This window comes from Tursiops truncatus, chromosome 1, assembly GCF_011762595.2.
Source record: "Tursiops truncatus isolate mTurTru1 chromosome 1, mTurTru1.mat.Y, whole genome shotgun sequence".
Classification (NCBI taxonomy): Eukaryota; Metazoa; Chordata; class Mammalia; order Artiodactyla; family Delphinidae; genus Tursiops; species Tursiops truncatus.
This window is the reverse complement of record NC_047034.1, coordinates 46129529-46144525: the sequence shown is the minus strand read 5'-3', so window position 1 is coordinate 46144525 and position 14997 is coordinate 46129529. Positions and strand designations below refer to the sequence as shown.

Here is a 14997-nt window from a genome sequence, read left to right as displayed (position 1 = left end):
GTTTGAGACTTGGGTTGCATTGGAAGTAGGGCTTTGATTCAGTTCTGCCTGACCTCAGATCCCACACTCTTATTCTTCACTGTATCCCCAAGGTATTGAAAAGTGTGTGGTACATAATCAGTACTCAGCAAATATCTTTTGAATGAATACAATAACAGTGAACTGTTTCCATTGTGCCAGTCGCCTCTACTCACAGCCCACAGGAGCTGGACTCCACTATAGACCCGACATAGACCCTGTGTGTTTCTCCTTTACAGGCAGCAAGGCCCTGCAGAGTAGAAACTAAGGATCCTTACCTGGGAATCCCCATCATGCCTGGCACATAGTAGGTGCCTAAATATTTATTAATCAGCATTGGCTCGAGCTCTTAGGTAGTCATGGCCCAGCCTGGGATCTTTCTTCAAGGTTAACTTAGAATTAGAAAAAAGACCTTGAGGAAGAGAGTGGGTTTCTGACGACTCCAGAAAGGCACCACCAGCAGCCTTGGTAAAGGAATGGGAAGCTTTGGCAACTTCCTTCTAAGGTTGGACTCCAAGCCCTACTACGTAATGTACGCAAAAGCATGTGATTCAGAGAGCAGCAAAACCATGGAGCAGCATGCCAGGTTTAGAGTCATTGAAGCAAGTGGTGTAAATGATGAAATTTAAAAGGCAGAGACCTTTTTAGAAAAAGCCAGGGTGCACAGAAGTGACAGCATTGCAAGCTGGGTGGAAATGACAAATCTTCCCCATTCCCCTTGCAGGAGGGCCTTGGAGAATGGCTTTTTAAATGCCCTTTTAAGTCGCTGAAGGAGCCGTCAGCGGGATCAGCTAAGGCTGGGAAGTTCCTCGTGATCATCTGCAGCATAACTGAGGTTCCCACATTCTTTCTGCCCCGGCTGCTCCTCGGGTCAGATAAAATGCACCGGGGGCTCACGGTTCATCTGTGTTTACATTTTCCCCTCTTTGCTGCCCTTGTTCTTCTGCTCACCCCAAATCACCAGGCTCTTGCTGCCCCTATTTCAACAGGAAACTTTCTTTCCCCCCAGACTGTTTACAGCTTCCTCTCCGTGCAGTTTTCCAGCCAGTGGAAGCCTGGCCCTTACTGGTTTGCGGCGGGTTTATGGTGGGTTTGCGGTGGGCACCCACTGAGCAGCAGGCAGCTTGACCTGAGCGTGTTCTCTCCTCACCCACTTGCCTGGGGGGGTGGGGGTGGGGGATGGACAGGGCCTCCTTGTGCTTCTGGAGGAGTCCCCAAACGTCTGATAAATTGCAGGGTGTTTTCAGTGACTGGGTACCTTTCCAAAGCTGGTGCATCTTTCCCTACCTCAATGAGATGGGTCGGAGAGGGGGAAGGAATTGACATCATGCGTAACCATCCACGCCAGACATTGGACCAGGGACCCAAACATTAGCTGGAATTCTCACAGCCACCTGGCAGGCTCAGTTCTGTCTTCACTCGGCAGATCAGGGACCCCAGATTCACCAGAGACACAGCTAGGATGTCAGAGAGTCAGGACTCAATTCTAGGTCCCGGGCCCCAGAGCCCAAGCGCTTTTCACTTGAATACGCCGGAGGGACTTTGGCTTCTCCCCTGACACCCACACTCGCAGAAGGGAGCCTGCTCTCCCTCTCTCCCGACCCGTCGCTGATTCATGCAGAAATTATAATAAAGTCAGGATTTGTAAAGTTTCATTCGCCAGCTCTTCTCAGGTACACTTCAGTTCAAACACAGTTTGGGTTCCTGCCAGAGTCTCCAGCATACTTCCAATTTCATGCAAAGTCACCTTTTCTGATAAGTTCATTTTGTTACATTTATGACTAAGTATGATTTCACTTTATACCATTTTAAGGCATCTCCTGTATGCAAATTCAGAAACCAGAGAAAAACTGTTTTTGTTAGATGCCATACCCTGATTTTTGGATCAGAAAATGCATCCCCTCCCCAAGCTCTGCACCATGTCTTATCATCATCGTGGTAATCATCGTGGCTTAGTTTTCCTTTTAGCAGCATTTTTTATTTTTAAGTTCTCTGTTCCAGGCACTGGAAGAACTGTTGTGTATCCCTCATTGCAGGTGCAGCACCAGAATATCCCAGCCCCTTCTCCAAACAGATTCTTGACCATGCAGTCTCAGCCTCCCCCTCCATACTAAGAGTTAAGATGCTTTTCTCAATCCTGTAGCAGACGGAACAGCTGCTCCTGCCTGAGGATCCCCTTCCCAACCCCCGTTCCAGGGAAATGTGTGTGGTGGGGGGAACCCCAGTGGAGGATGAGGTTGCTCTGTCTTGGCACCAAAAAGAAAGTCCTGCCCTTCCCTGGTGGGCCTCCTCCAGACTGGCTACCCTCCCTCCCCAAGGATGAAGCTCCAAGTGGTACCTCCAGCCCTGCCGGAACCCACTCTTTCCAAACCACTGAGTCATTTCCCCTCAAGGACTTTCTCATTAAAACCTTCCTGTTTGCTTTAGCTCTGGAGCTCCGTTCTGAGTTACTGTTTCCTTCCCCATCCCCACTGAGCTGGAATTAATGGCCCGGCACCTTTCAGCTCTCCCTCCCTTTGCAGTTTTCCTTCCCACTCTCATCTCTTGGCTGGAGTCTCCACGCTTTGTACACATTTCTGCAAAGCCCCAGAGTTTCTAAAGCTGTGAGGGAAGATATTGTTTGGAGGATAAATTGGGAAGATGAGCATCTACGAAGAGGCACCAGGGAGAAAACCCTCTGACCAAGAGCTTGTCCCAGATCCATCTGACATAGCGAGCAGAGCAGTTGGCAATAGCAACCTTTGACTAATGGCCTCTGAGCTGCTGGACCCTGAGCAGCTGCTGAATCCCCTGGAAGGCAGCTGTGGTCTCCTCAGAGCCCTGGTTAGGAGCGTTGCATGCACGTCTGAGACCTGCTGACCAGGGCATAGTTTGCTGTGTGGTCAGTAGCCACAAAGCAGGACTCCGTGGGGCAGTAGAGGCCAGAAGACATCGGCCCTTTCTGGTTCAGTGATGGAGTGATGGGAAGAGAGTACAGAAAGAGAAAAGAAATGGTCATAGTAAACAGTGCACCTTAGTTCCTCTTCTATCAGTCTTAACTTTTTAGGGAGGCTGTTCTCTGTTCCACGCACATGGAGAACAGTTTTATACTTCTCATTTCAGGCCCAAAATATTCCAGACCCTTCTCCAAACAGATTCTTGATTGAATAGAATGTCACGGGCTGTACTAAGAACAGTGTCCTTTGTGCCCTGTATTGAGTAAAAGTTCATTGAAGCAAGTCAAGCTGAAGTTCAAAAAGTGTACGTGACAGAAGAGAAGGGCCAAAAACCCGTCTGCTGACTCAAAACCTTTTATTGTTTATTCATTCCATCACAGTGTTTGGGGAGATTTTCCTGGGGTGATGGGTCCACCCCTCAAGTCCCATCACATTGACAATCCCCTGCCCCAGTAAGTGTGAGGCCCACACAATCTAGTGACCGCTGATGTGGCTTTGCAGAACTCCAAAACACTGCCACTTGGAAAACCTGCGCTCAAAGTATGCTTATCGTTGCTCATCATCACCAGCTTGGTGACTTCCACAGAAGGTGAGAATTCCATGGTTTGGGTCCTGGCTCTCTTCCTGCTGATTCAGAGATCCTCCACAAGGCTCATCGGCCTTGTCTGCTGCTCGCCACGTTATTCCCTGCTCTGTGAACTTCTGCATCCTATGCCATAAGTGATCCTTCCTTCTCCTCTTAGATTTTCAATCTCTGCATCCCTACTGACCTTTTCCAATCAGTCTACAAATTGCTTAACTCTCCATTTCCAAACAACTCTATGTACTCTGCCTGCTTCATAAGCCCTTCCCTTTGCGTCCTCCAGGAGGCGCCACCCACACTGTATTCTGGGTACAGGAGTAGTTTCCAGGAGTTTCATTTACCCAGGATACAACCTGAATGCAACTCCTCCTCTTCCACCTCCTCGTGCAAAGATGGGCACCGTTGCTTCCCTCCAGTTACTGTCCTGTGTTCTTCCTTCCTTCTAATACCATTCTTACAAGAGCCATCTCTGTTCCTTGCCTTTCCACGCGCAGAAGTCTCCGAGGACTTCCTACTGTAATATCAGTGGCCTCCTTTTCATCCTCCCGCTCGCCTGTCTGTAGCGTATGATACACCTGACTTTTCCCTCCTTCTGGAAACACCCTCCTCCCCTGGCCTTCCTGCTTCTTCTGTTGTCTCCTGGCTCCTCGTCAGTCCCTGACCAGCTCTCCACCTCCAGTGTTCTCTCTGAAATCTTGATGTTTCTGAAGGCTATGTCCTCAGGCCTTTTTTTATTCTTCACAGTCCCTTCCCTGGACAGTTGCATTTACTCCCAGTTAATGATCTGAAACTTTCCATGTCAATACATCTTAATAATAACCAGTCCATATTTGATTATCTAAATCATCCCCCAAATGTCCTTTCTAGCTAGTTTGTTCAATGAGGAGCCAATTAGAGCATGTACATCACATATCCAATTTTAAGTCCTTTTTTAAAAAAGAGCAAGTATAGACATGATAGCATGCTTGTTAAACGGATTTGGCCAGTTATCTACAGAACATCCCATCTTCTGGATTTGACTAGGTGCTTCTTTGCAATATCATTTAGCTTGTTTCTCTAACCCACTTATTTTTTTATAAACTGGAAGGAAAAAGCAAAGGCATGATGATTCAATTTAAATCTTGTTACCTAGATTATGTCATAGATGTGGACTTTATATTGCATTTCATCAGAAGATACATATGTTCTGGTTGACTCACCACTGAGGATCCTAGCATTGAACCATCAATTAAGGCAAAGGGTAGTCTCATCCTTCCATTGTAGCATGATGTTTTCCCCATGTGACTAGCAAGTAAACGATGCGATGTTATTTTGGCAATATACAAATGTCCAGTGCCCCATCAGCCATATGCCTAATGCTTTCTATCACCAGTTTATACTCACTGCATAAGTCAATAATTCCATTAAGAGTTTAAAGTGATTATCAGCCAGGGTTCTTGGTAGGATATGGATGCCACACTCCAATTAATTAAAGGTTAATTAAGAACATTTTTAGGATGGAGCTATATACTGAGGTGTGGGCCATCAAGGGGTGGGTGATGAGTGCCAGGTGGGCAGCTGTTACCAGCCCTGGTCCTGAAGGGGCAGGAGAAGAAAGTGGTACTCCTGGTGCTGGGCAAGCTGCAGCCCTGGGAGGAGAGCTGCCCACCGGGAGGAGTGGCTGCTGACAGAGGAATGCAGTTATAATCCAGACCTTCACCTGGCAGGGCACTCAGATGAAATGAAACTTTTCTGACAACTTTATTTTCTGCTTCTTACCTGAAGCACAGTAGCAGGACAGGGGGTTACAGTTGAGGTGCTGGAGGCAGGTATGTCCCTTGAATAGCTGTTTCTGCACCAAGCTGACTATTGGCATTGAGAGCTATCGAGAGAAACAAAGTGGACAGCACTCTCAGGTGGAGGTTGACCTCTGGTTGCCAAAGCACAAAGTGTATGTGGGGGGGAGGTATCACATTTACAAAGGATAATTGTATTTGTTAGCAGGTCGGGGCCAAAGCTGTGTTGTCTCCCTGCAGGAAGCAATGAAAACAAGACGATGTTAGTCCGAGGGAAATACATCCTCACTCCTGAATAATTGTTTGTTTCAGCCCCCGGACACTTTTCATTCAAACGTGTAAATGCACAGAAGAGAGAAGTTAATGATCACTAACCTTTTACCATCTTGGGGGGAGCGACTTCTGGTGCTAAGTATCAGGAAACTTCTGAGGGAATGATTCCAGGTGCCCTTAGCTCAGGTAAGTTTCCTCAGCTTGGGAATAAAACACCCCTGCTTTCACTCACTGCAGGTTAAAAGAAATAGCACTGATAACGTGTGTCATGTCATTCAATCAAGTGTTGGAGCCTGAAGGCATGCTGGTTCTTCTGGTCCCTGGGGGAGGGTTCATTACTGAGTTCCTTCTAGCTGACAAGCGATTTGAATGTCCCGCTATTACATGGGATGCCAACAGCCTGGGGCTGAGAAAGAGAAGATTAGATTGATGGCTGCTCTAGCACTTACCAACCAGGTGGCCTTGCGTGTGTTACTTGATCTCCCCAAACCAGTGTTTACATCCATAAAACAGTAATAATCATCATTCCCCTGGTTACAGGAGAAACAGCTGTCTTGAGGTAAGGTGTATAAGAATGGATTCTAGAATCAGAAAGACTGGAGCTTAAAATCTAGTTACGCTTCCTAGTGATTGTATAAAACTGGACAGTCACCTGTAAACCAGGTAAAACAGGGAAAGCAATGGAATTTTCCTCACAGATTATTTTAAAGATTAAATGCTGAAAAGCACCTAGCACAGTGCAGGCGAGGAATACGCACTCAAGGGTTCATGGTTATTAACATCAGCTGTCCCGGCTGCTGGTGCTAGGCAGGATGCCCTGGTGTGATGCCCTGTTTAACATCCTTGGGCAAAGCGGAGCCTGTGAATATGACGAGTGACCACTCCCATGGCTGTGGTACGTAATATGGCAAAAGGGAGGTCATGGGATGGACCTGACTTAGTCAGGTTAAAAGCACAGAGCTTTCTCCGCTGGTCACAGGTGAGAAATCCTAGAAGTGGGCTCCTGCTGGCCTGGAAGAAAGTAAACATCCATGCTGTGAATAGCATGGGGACCACATGGCAAGGAATACCGATGGCCTCTGGGAGCTGAGTGTGATCCCCAGATGACAGCTAGCAAGGAAACGGGGAACGTATTCCTACGAGGTCATGAGAAACTGAATTCTGCCAACAACCCGACTGAGCTTGGAAGGGGACCCCACACCTCAGATGAGAACTCAGCCTGGCCGGTGCCCTAACTGCAGCCTTGTGATCCCCTGAGCAGGGATCCAGCAAAGCTGTGCTCAGACTTCTGATCCATGGAAAACGTAAGATAATAAGTTTGTGTTGTTTTAATCCACTTAGTTTGTGGTAATTTGTTCACAGCAATAGAAGACTAATATCCTACCTAGAGTTAATCAACACTACTGCTATTGTTCTCGCTGTGTCAGGTTCTGTTCCTAATTGCTGTCATCTGCAGCAGTACCTCGCTGCATAAATCATGACATTGCAAGAATGGCAAGAGGTGCTTTTCTTCAACACACCCCCCTTAGACGGGAAGTATTCGCTCTGACTGTCTTCTGCTAATGGGCTGGTGATGGTCACGGGGAGGAGTGGCTTATCGACCTCTGTGGCTTTAGAAAGGCACACAAATATCATCAGAACTGAGTCTTTCCTGGAAGACTTGACTTATTATGTGAAAGCCCTTTTCTTCAGAGGCTTCCTGTTTGACACTACAAGTTTCTCACCTACCAAGGCCTTCTCTGCACCATAGACCAAACGTAGCCAAATGATCTGTTGACGAGTTTTTAGGTCCTCACTGAGCTTGCAGCATGTTGGGAAAGGCAGATATTAAACAAGTAATTGCACGAACATAGGAGTATAAACTGTATGGTGTGCCTTAAAGAATAACATGAAGTATCAGAGAAACTTGAGCCTGGAGGTTCAGGGAAGGCTTTTCTTGAGGAGATGATCCTTGCCAGGAGACCAGGAGGATGAATAGGAGGTAACTCGGCCAAGGGATGATAAAGATGCTCTTCATCACAGGGAACAGCTCGTGTAAAGTCCCTGAGGCAGGAGAGGTCATGGCCAGTTTAAGAAACGGCAAGACTAGTGAAGTAGCAAGGAGAATGAGGAGAAGAGTGTGTGTGAGTCGAAGGTGGGGAGGGAGCAGAGCTAGATCTTGCAGGTCCTGTTAGGCTTTGCTAAGGATTTCAGTCTCAGTCAGGCTTTCCCTTTTAAGAGAGCACCCCAGCTGGGATGGAGGGAAGGGATCATAGGGAGAAAGACAGATGTGAAAATACTAGTTGGGAAGCAATTGCAACTATCCAGACAGGAGTTCAGGGTGGCTGTGACAGAGATCATTATGTGGACAAGGAGAGAAGTTAGATAAAACTAATCTAATTTGGGGAGCCTTAACTTTGCCAGTTTTAAAAATTAAGAAAACGTTTTCAGTCCACCCTACCATTTTGAAGAATTCACATTCATTCACTTACTTATTTGATAAATATGTATTGTGTTATTTTTATGTGCCAGGCACTGTTCTAAGCATGGTGATATAGTAATGAATAAAACAGGCAAAAATCCCTGTTCCCAAGGAGCTTGCAAGGGATTTAGATCATAAGCAAGAAAGATAAGGAACATATAAAATATATTTGTTAGCAAAAAATGCTAAGGAGAAAGTTAAAATTAAAAGAGGGAAATAGGAAGTGTTAGAATAAGATTGTATTATATATGGCCAGACAAGATCTCACTAAGAAGATGATATTTTTTTTTCCTATCTTGATTAAACTTTTTTGTAATCGAAGTATAGCTTGATTTACAATGTTGTGTTAGTTTCAGGTGTACAGTACAGTAATTCAGTTGTACATGTAGATATACATATAGATATAGATATTCTTTTCAGATTCTTTTCCCTTATAGGTTATTACAAAATTTTGAATATAGTTCCTTGTGCTATACAATAGGTCCTTGTTGGTTATCTATTTTATATACAGTAGTGTGTAAATGTTAATACCAACCTCCTAATTTATCCTTTCCCCTTTGGTAACCATAAGTTTAGAAGGTGATATCCTACACTGTTGGTGGGAATGTAAATTGGTACAACCACTATGGAGAACAGTATGGAGGTTCCTTAAAAAACTTAAAATAGAACTACCATATGATCCAGCAATCTCACTCCTGGGCATATATCCAGAGAAAACCATAATTCGAAAGGATACATGCACCCCAATGTTCATTGCAGCACTATTTACAATAGCCAAGACATGGACGCAACCTAAATATCTATCGACAGAGGAATAGATAAAGAAGTTGTGGTACATATATGCAATGGAATATTACTCAGCCATAAAAAAGAATGAAATAATGCCATTTGGAGCAACATGGATGGACCTAGAGATTATCATACTAAGTGAAGTAACAGACAGAGAAAGACAAGTATCATATGATATCACTCATATGTGGATGTGGAATCTAATTTTTAAAAAAAGATACAAATGAACTTATTTACAAAACAGAAGCAGACTTATAGATATCAAAAACAAACTTACGGTTACCAAAGAGAAAATGTCAGGGGGAGGGATAAATCAGGAGCTTGGGATGAACACACGCACACTACTATATATAAGACAGATAACCGATGGGGACCTACTGTATAGCACAGGGAGCTCTACCCAATATTCTGTGATACAGGGAGATCAGCTCAGTGCTTTGTGACCACCTAGAGGGGTGGAATAAGGAGGATGGGAGGGAGACGCAAGATGGAGGAGCTTTGGGGATATAGGTATATGTATAGCTGATTCACTTTGTTATAAAGCAGAAACTAACACACCATTGTAAAGCAATTATACTCCAATAAAGATGTTAAAAATAAAATTAAATTAAATTTTTAAAAATATTCTGTGATAACCTATATGAGAAAAGAATCTTAAAGAGAATGACTATATGTGTATGTATAGCTGAATCACTTTGTTGTGAAACTAACCTGAAAGTAACACAACATTATAAATCAACTATTCTCTAATAAAATTAAAATATTAAAAGATAGAATGAAATAAAATAAAATAAAAGCTTTACCCACTATTGGTCAAGAAGACAGATCATGTAAAATTTTTTAATGTAAATTGAAATTAACATTTTGATGTAAATATATGATTTCTCATAGGAAAGATAAGTATCATTCTATGAATTTTTAATTTTCATATTTGTATACATAGACATAGTGTGTGTGTTCCAAATGATGATTAAAAAGGTGTTTTTTTTTAATGTGGATCACAATTTTAAAAATTTGAAAGCCATTGCTTTACCTCATTGAATTGTTACAAAAATGCTGCAATAAAAACATTATTCCAGTTTTGCAGATGAGGAAACTTAGACTGAAAGAAATTAACTCAACTTCTTCAGCACTGTGGAAGTAGAGAAATTAGCATTCAAATTCAAGTACAATGAATCCAAAGTCAATACTTGTCCACTGTTTCATACTCCCCTATATTCTACAACTAAATTCTAGACTCAAATTTTAAATGCTATGATACATATGAACGTCAAATTTCTTTTGGAAGATATTGTTGATGAATTTGTCTTTGTTACCCCAGTTGAAATCATGTCAGCAAAGCAAAACTAGATTTAAAAAAAAAAAAGTTTAGAAGGTTATATTTGAGCAAAGATCTGAGGGAGGTTAGGGATTAAGATGTGCAGATATTGGGGGGGGGGGTCAAGGAAGAGTATTCTAGTCAGAGGGAACAGCAAGTACAAAAACTCTGAGGTAGAGATGTGACTAGTCTTTTCCAGAAGGCTACTATGACTGGAAAATGTATCAGTTATCTATTCCACAATAATGCTAAGTAACAAGCTACCTCAGAACCCCAGTGTTGTATCATAATAAACACTTAGTTTTACTCATGAGTCTGAAGATCACCTGGGTGTTTCTGCTGAGCTGAGCTGAGCTTAGCAGGGCTCATTCATGCCTCTGCAGTCAGTGGCAAGCCAGCATAGCTCTGATCTTGGGCTCTCTCACATGTGTTGAGACTTGGATAAGACAACTGGGTTGACTTAGCTCTGCTCCACATACCTGTGTGTCTCTCATCCTCCAGTAAGATGATATTCTGTTCTCATGCCTAGCAGGGAGGGTGGGGAGAAAGGTGAGGAGAGAAAGAAAGAAGAGCGGGAGAGACCGTAACAGGAGGAAAGGGAGAGAGGGGATGGAGAGAAAGAGAGAGAGAAACAGGGTGGGGAGAGGGAAGAAAAGAGAGAGCGTGCATGTACACAAGACCTCTTGAGCCCTGGGCTCAGAACTGAAACAACGGTACTTCTGCCGCATTCTGTTGGCCAGAGCAATTCATAAGACCAGCTTAGTTTCAAGGGGTCGGGAACAAACTTCATTTCTTCACGGGGAGAGCCTTGAAGTCACATTGCAAAGGATGTGAAAATAGTGAGGGGTGGAAAATTAGGACCGGTTTTTGCCGTGAATCTACCACGTTGAGCTGGTAGGAGATAAGGCCAGAGAGGTAATGGGAATCGAGGTGGTATAGGGCCTTGCAGACCAGTGTAAGTCTTTTGGCTTTTACTCTGAGGTGAGAAGCCATTGGAGGGGTGCCAGGAGAGGAGTAACACAGCCTGACTTGTATTTTAATGGAATCACTCAGGCTGTCAGGTTGAGAGTAGACTGAAGAAGGGAAGGAGACCAGTGTGGAGGCTACTGCAGTGAACCAGGCAAGAAACGACGGCGACTTGGCCAGGAAAGTAGTCATAGAAGTGCTGACAAGTAGTCAGGTAATGGACATAATTTGAAGGGGGAATGGCCAGGATTTGCCTACAATGCAAATGTAGGATATAGAACGAAAGAAGAAAAACAGATGACTCCAAAGCACTGGCCAGTTAGTTACTCTAGAAAAACTGTGTTGCAGTATACTGAGATGATTAAGGTTATGGGAAGAGTAAATTTCAGAGGAAATATTTTTCAAAAATCCTTAACTGCCTGACAGTTTCTTTCAGTACCTTGAGATGCAATTAAGTTAGACCAGAAGATATGACTTCAGTCAGAGCAGCCAGGGGCTCTCCTACAGTCCTTCCCTTGACCTCAGACACGGGTTCTCACAGATCCAGAGCTGGCAGCCACTGGGACGTACTATGCTGTACAGCCTGACCAGTTGTTTACAGCCAGCATTTCTGACGTTGGTTGCGGCATCTGCTCTGATTGGTTGTAGAATCCACTCTTGTTTCACCCTCCATTTTGATTGGTTGGAGCCCAGTTTAATTTTCTTTCTCCATGGCAGAACCAGGAGAGGTAAAATATGGGTGGAAGTGCTCTACTTTCTAAAAGGCAGGGACCGTATCTCATCCAACTTTGTACTTCCAGATGGAAGAGGGTGGATGGATTCACTTAGATTCACTCCATTCATAGCAAAAGCATCTCAGGTTTCACACTCTACTGAGGATTGACATATGATTTTTTTCTGTTAAAAAAAAAAGGCACTTTGAAAGATAATCATGATTCTATGTGATCAGTATAAAGCGTCGAATACTCTGCAGTCTTAAAACCCCCCCTACTTGGATAGGTAAGGAAAGTTACTATTGGAAGGGAGGAGTGTTTGTGTTCCTTGTCTCCCTAAGTTCCGTCTTGGCTCATGGAGGGGGCAACTGACACCAACATTTTAGTGCTGTCTTCACGGGGCCGGGGAGAAGTGCAGGAACGGGAGGTTCCACCTCTCTCCGCTCCTCATTGCTTACTCCGCCTCAGACAAAAATGGCAAATCCGATGGGTGAAAATCTGACATGTACTAAGCCACGCTTTCCTAATGGGCAGGGACTTTCGTCTGCTGAGCAAAACCAGTTCAGTGCGTTCCCTTCACCTGAGCGTTCTCTGTCCCAGGGAGCAGGCTCCGACTCTGCCACCTTGTGGTTGGAGCAGTGAGGCAGCTCTGTTCCTTACCGCCGGCTGCTGAGTGAACCTGGCTTGGCTCTGCACACCCAACCCCTTTCTCAGATACACTGGCTGAGCAGATCCCAAGGTCTGGCTGTGATGGGAGTAGGAGGACTCACTCGGCCCCAGCCACGCTGCCTTGCATTCAGAATCCCTGAGCCAGTGCCCTACTCAGCTCCATTTGTGTGAGTCCCCACTGGTGATAAGTGAGGTGAGTCCTAGAACCTGAATCCCCAACATCAACAGCAAACCCAACTGAGATTCTTAAAAAACTGGAAGTTGCTCTCATGTTTATCTTCAGCATAGTCTTCCTTCCTCTCCCTTTTTTTTTTTTTTTGCACTTCTGGAATAGTCCTTCTTTATGCCTCCATCCTTTTTTCTGAACCACATTTGAGAGAACGTGAAATTGCATATTTATTATTGGTTTCAACTAACAGAAACACACTTGAGCTCTCTTAAAGACAAGAGATAGAGCTTATTTTATTTTTCACAAATTTATTTATTTATTTTTGGCTGCATTGGGTCTTCGTTGCTGTGCGCAGGCTTCCTCTAGTTGCGCCGAGCGGGGGCTACTCTTCGTTGTGGTGCGCAGCCTTCTCATCGCGGCGGCTTCTCTTGTTGCGGAGCACGGGCTCTAGGCTCTCAGGCTTTAGTAGTTGTGGCACACGGGCTCAGTAGTTGTGGCTTGCGGGCTGTAGAGCGCAGGCTCAGTAGTTGTGGCACACGGGCTTAGTTGCTCTGCGGCATGTGGGATCTTCCTGGACCAGGGCTCGAACCCATGTCCCCTGCATTGGCAGGCAGATTCTTAACCACTGCACCACCAGAGAAGCCCCTAGAGTTTATTTTAGAGACAGGTTTATCTCCGAACCCAGGGGCAGGTAGCTAGTGTACTCTAGAAATAACCTAGAGCCAGAGCCTCAAATGCAGTCAGGACCTTCCCTCCCGTCTCTAGAGGAGGTGACCATACATTTCAGTTTCTGTAGGAACATCCTGGTTTACTCTTTCACTCTGCCCACAATCACTGTATGTCAGTCTCGGTCCAATCAAGAGGCAGAAACCTCAAGGTGACTTAAATAGGAGAAATTTCATGTAAATATTTTAAATTTTCTGATAAAAGAGCAATTATAAGATATAAGGGAACTCTATGTGGTACCCTAAAGCTGAGGGCGAATACCCAAGGAGGGACAACAGCAAAAGAGGACTCCCTTCCCGAGGCTGGGATTGCAACCACTGGGCAGCAGAGAGGTCTGCTGATCCACCCGGTCCAGAGCTGGTCTGCAGTCACTGGGCAAGCAGGAAGCAACTCTCTGAGACATAGTGGGGTGTAGAAAAACCACATCCAGTGGCCTGACACATGGGCGTGCAGAGCGAGTACAAGTGCCATTGCAGATAGGAGGCCTGGAGCATATGGTGTCCATGTCAGGAAGCCCACAGGAAGGGGACTGTTAGGGCAGGCCAAGGCTGCAAGGACACCAAGGGACCATGACTTTGGGGCCTGTGCCAGAACTGGGTCAGAGTACCACCAGATGATAATGGAGCTGCCAGAAACAGCAGGAGGGCCCCTTCCTCCTGCGTTCTCCCTTGAGTGACCTCTACTGAGAAAGCTTAACGAGTGCTCTTTGTAAAGGAGAAATGCTTAAAGGAATTCCATCTATCATTGCAGAGCACGCATTGAAGGGTGAATTCGGATGTGAGTGACAATAAATTGCTAACTGGCACAAATTTCAACAGTACCCTGGTAAGAATGATTAATTCCCAGACTTGTCAGATTCATAGAGAAGGAGAGCAGAATGGTAGTTAGCAGGGACTAGGAGAACAGGGAAACAGAGAATTATTGTCTAATGGGTACAGAGTTTCAGTCTGGGAAGATAAAAAATTCTGGAGATGGATGGTGGTGGTGGCTGTACAACAATGTGAATGTACTTAATATTAATCACTGAATTGTTCACTCAAAAAGGGTTAAAATGGTAGGTTTTCTATTATGTATATTCAACTACAATTTTTAGAAAGATTAATTCATGGTTACTATATTCATGCCTCACTTTTTGCTCCTCTCCATACATCCACTTTCTTCTTCCTTTCACTGTTTCTCAGTCCACACACTAAAAACATGGCCACCAACAGCTCCTCACCTAAAACAGCTCTCCTTGTGTCAAGAAACCAGCCAGACTGAGTCTGGACTCTCACAATGTCCTCTTCCAAATTCTCCTGGAAGTTCTTCCAAAGCAGCAGCTTTGGTCCAATGCTCACTTTGGTTATTTGGGCCAGTGTCATCTGCTATAGACCTGTTTTCAGAAGTGTTTATTTGTCGTTTTGGGGGTAGGATAAATGAGGAGGGAACTTTACTGACAAAACAAGAGGAATCCACTATAATCATTTAAAGACTCCCCTCCAGAGTTTTAATCAAATGGGGAAGTCAGGCAAAAGATACACACACACACACACACACACTCACATCAAGAGTAGAATCAATAGGTAAAATGATGCCAGATCAGTAAAAGTTTTTTTATCCTT

The 14997-nt window shown here is 44.6% G+C and overlaps 1 protein-coding gene across 3 annotated transcripts in view; it reads left to right on the top strand.

Moving 5' to 3' along the window:
* TSEN15 (tRNA splicing endonuclease subunit 15) overlaps positions 1 to 14997 on the top strand; it is a 538803-nt gene that overhangs the window by 93124 nt on the left and 430682 nt on the right. For all 3 annotated transcript variants that reach the window (XM_073803611.1, XM_033853568.2, XM_073803605.1), the window contains exon 8: positions 5625 to 5771. The gene's annotated coding sequence lies outside the window, so the exon portion shown is untranslated. The remainder of the gene's footprint in view (positions 1 to 5624; positions 5772 to 14997) is intronic.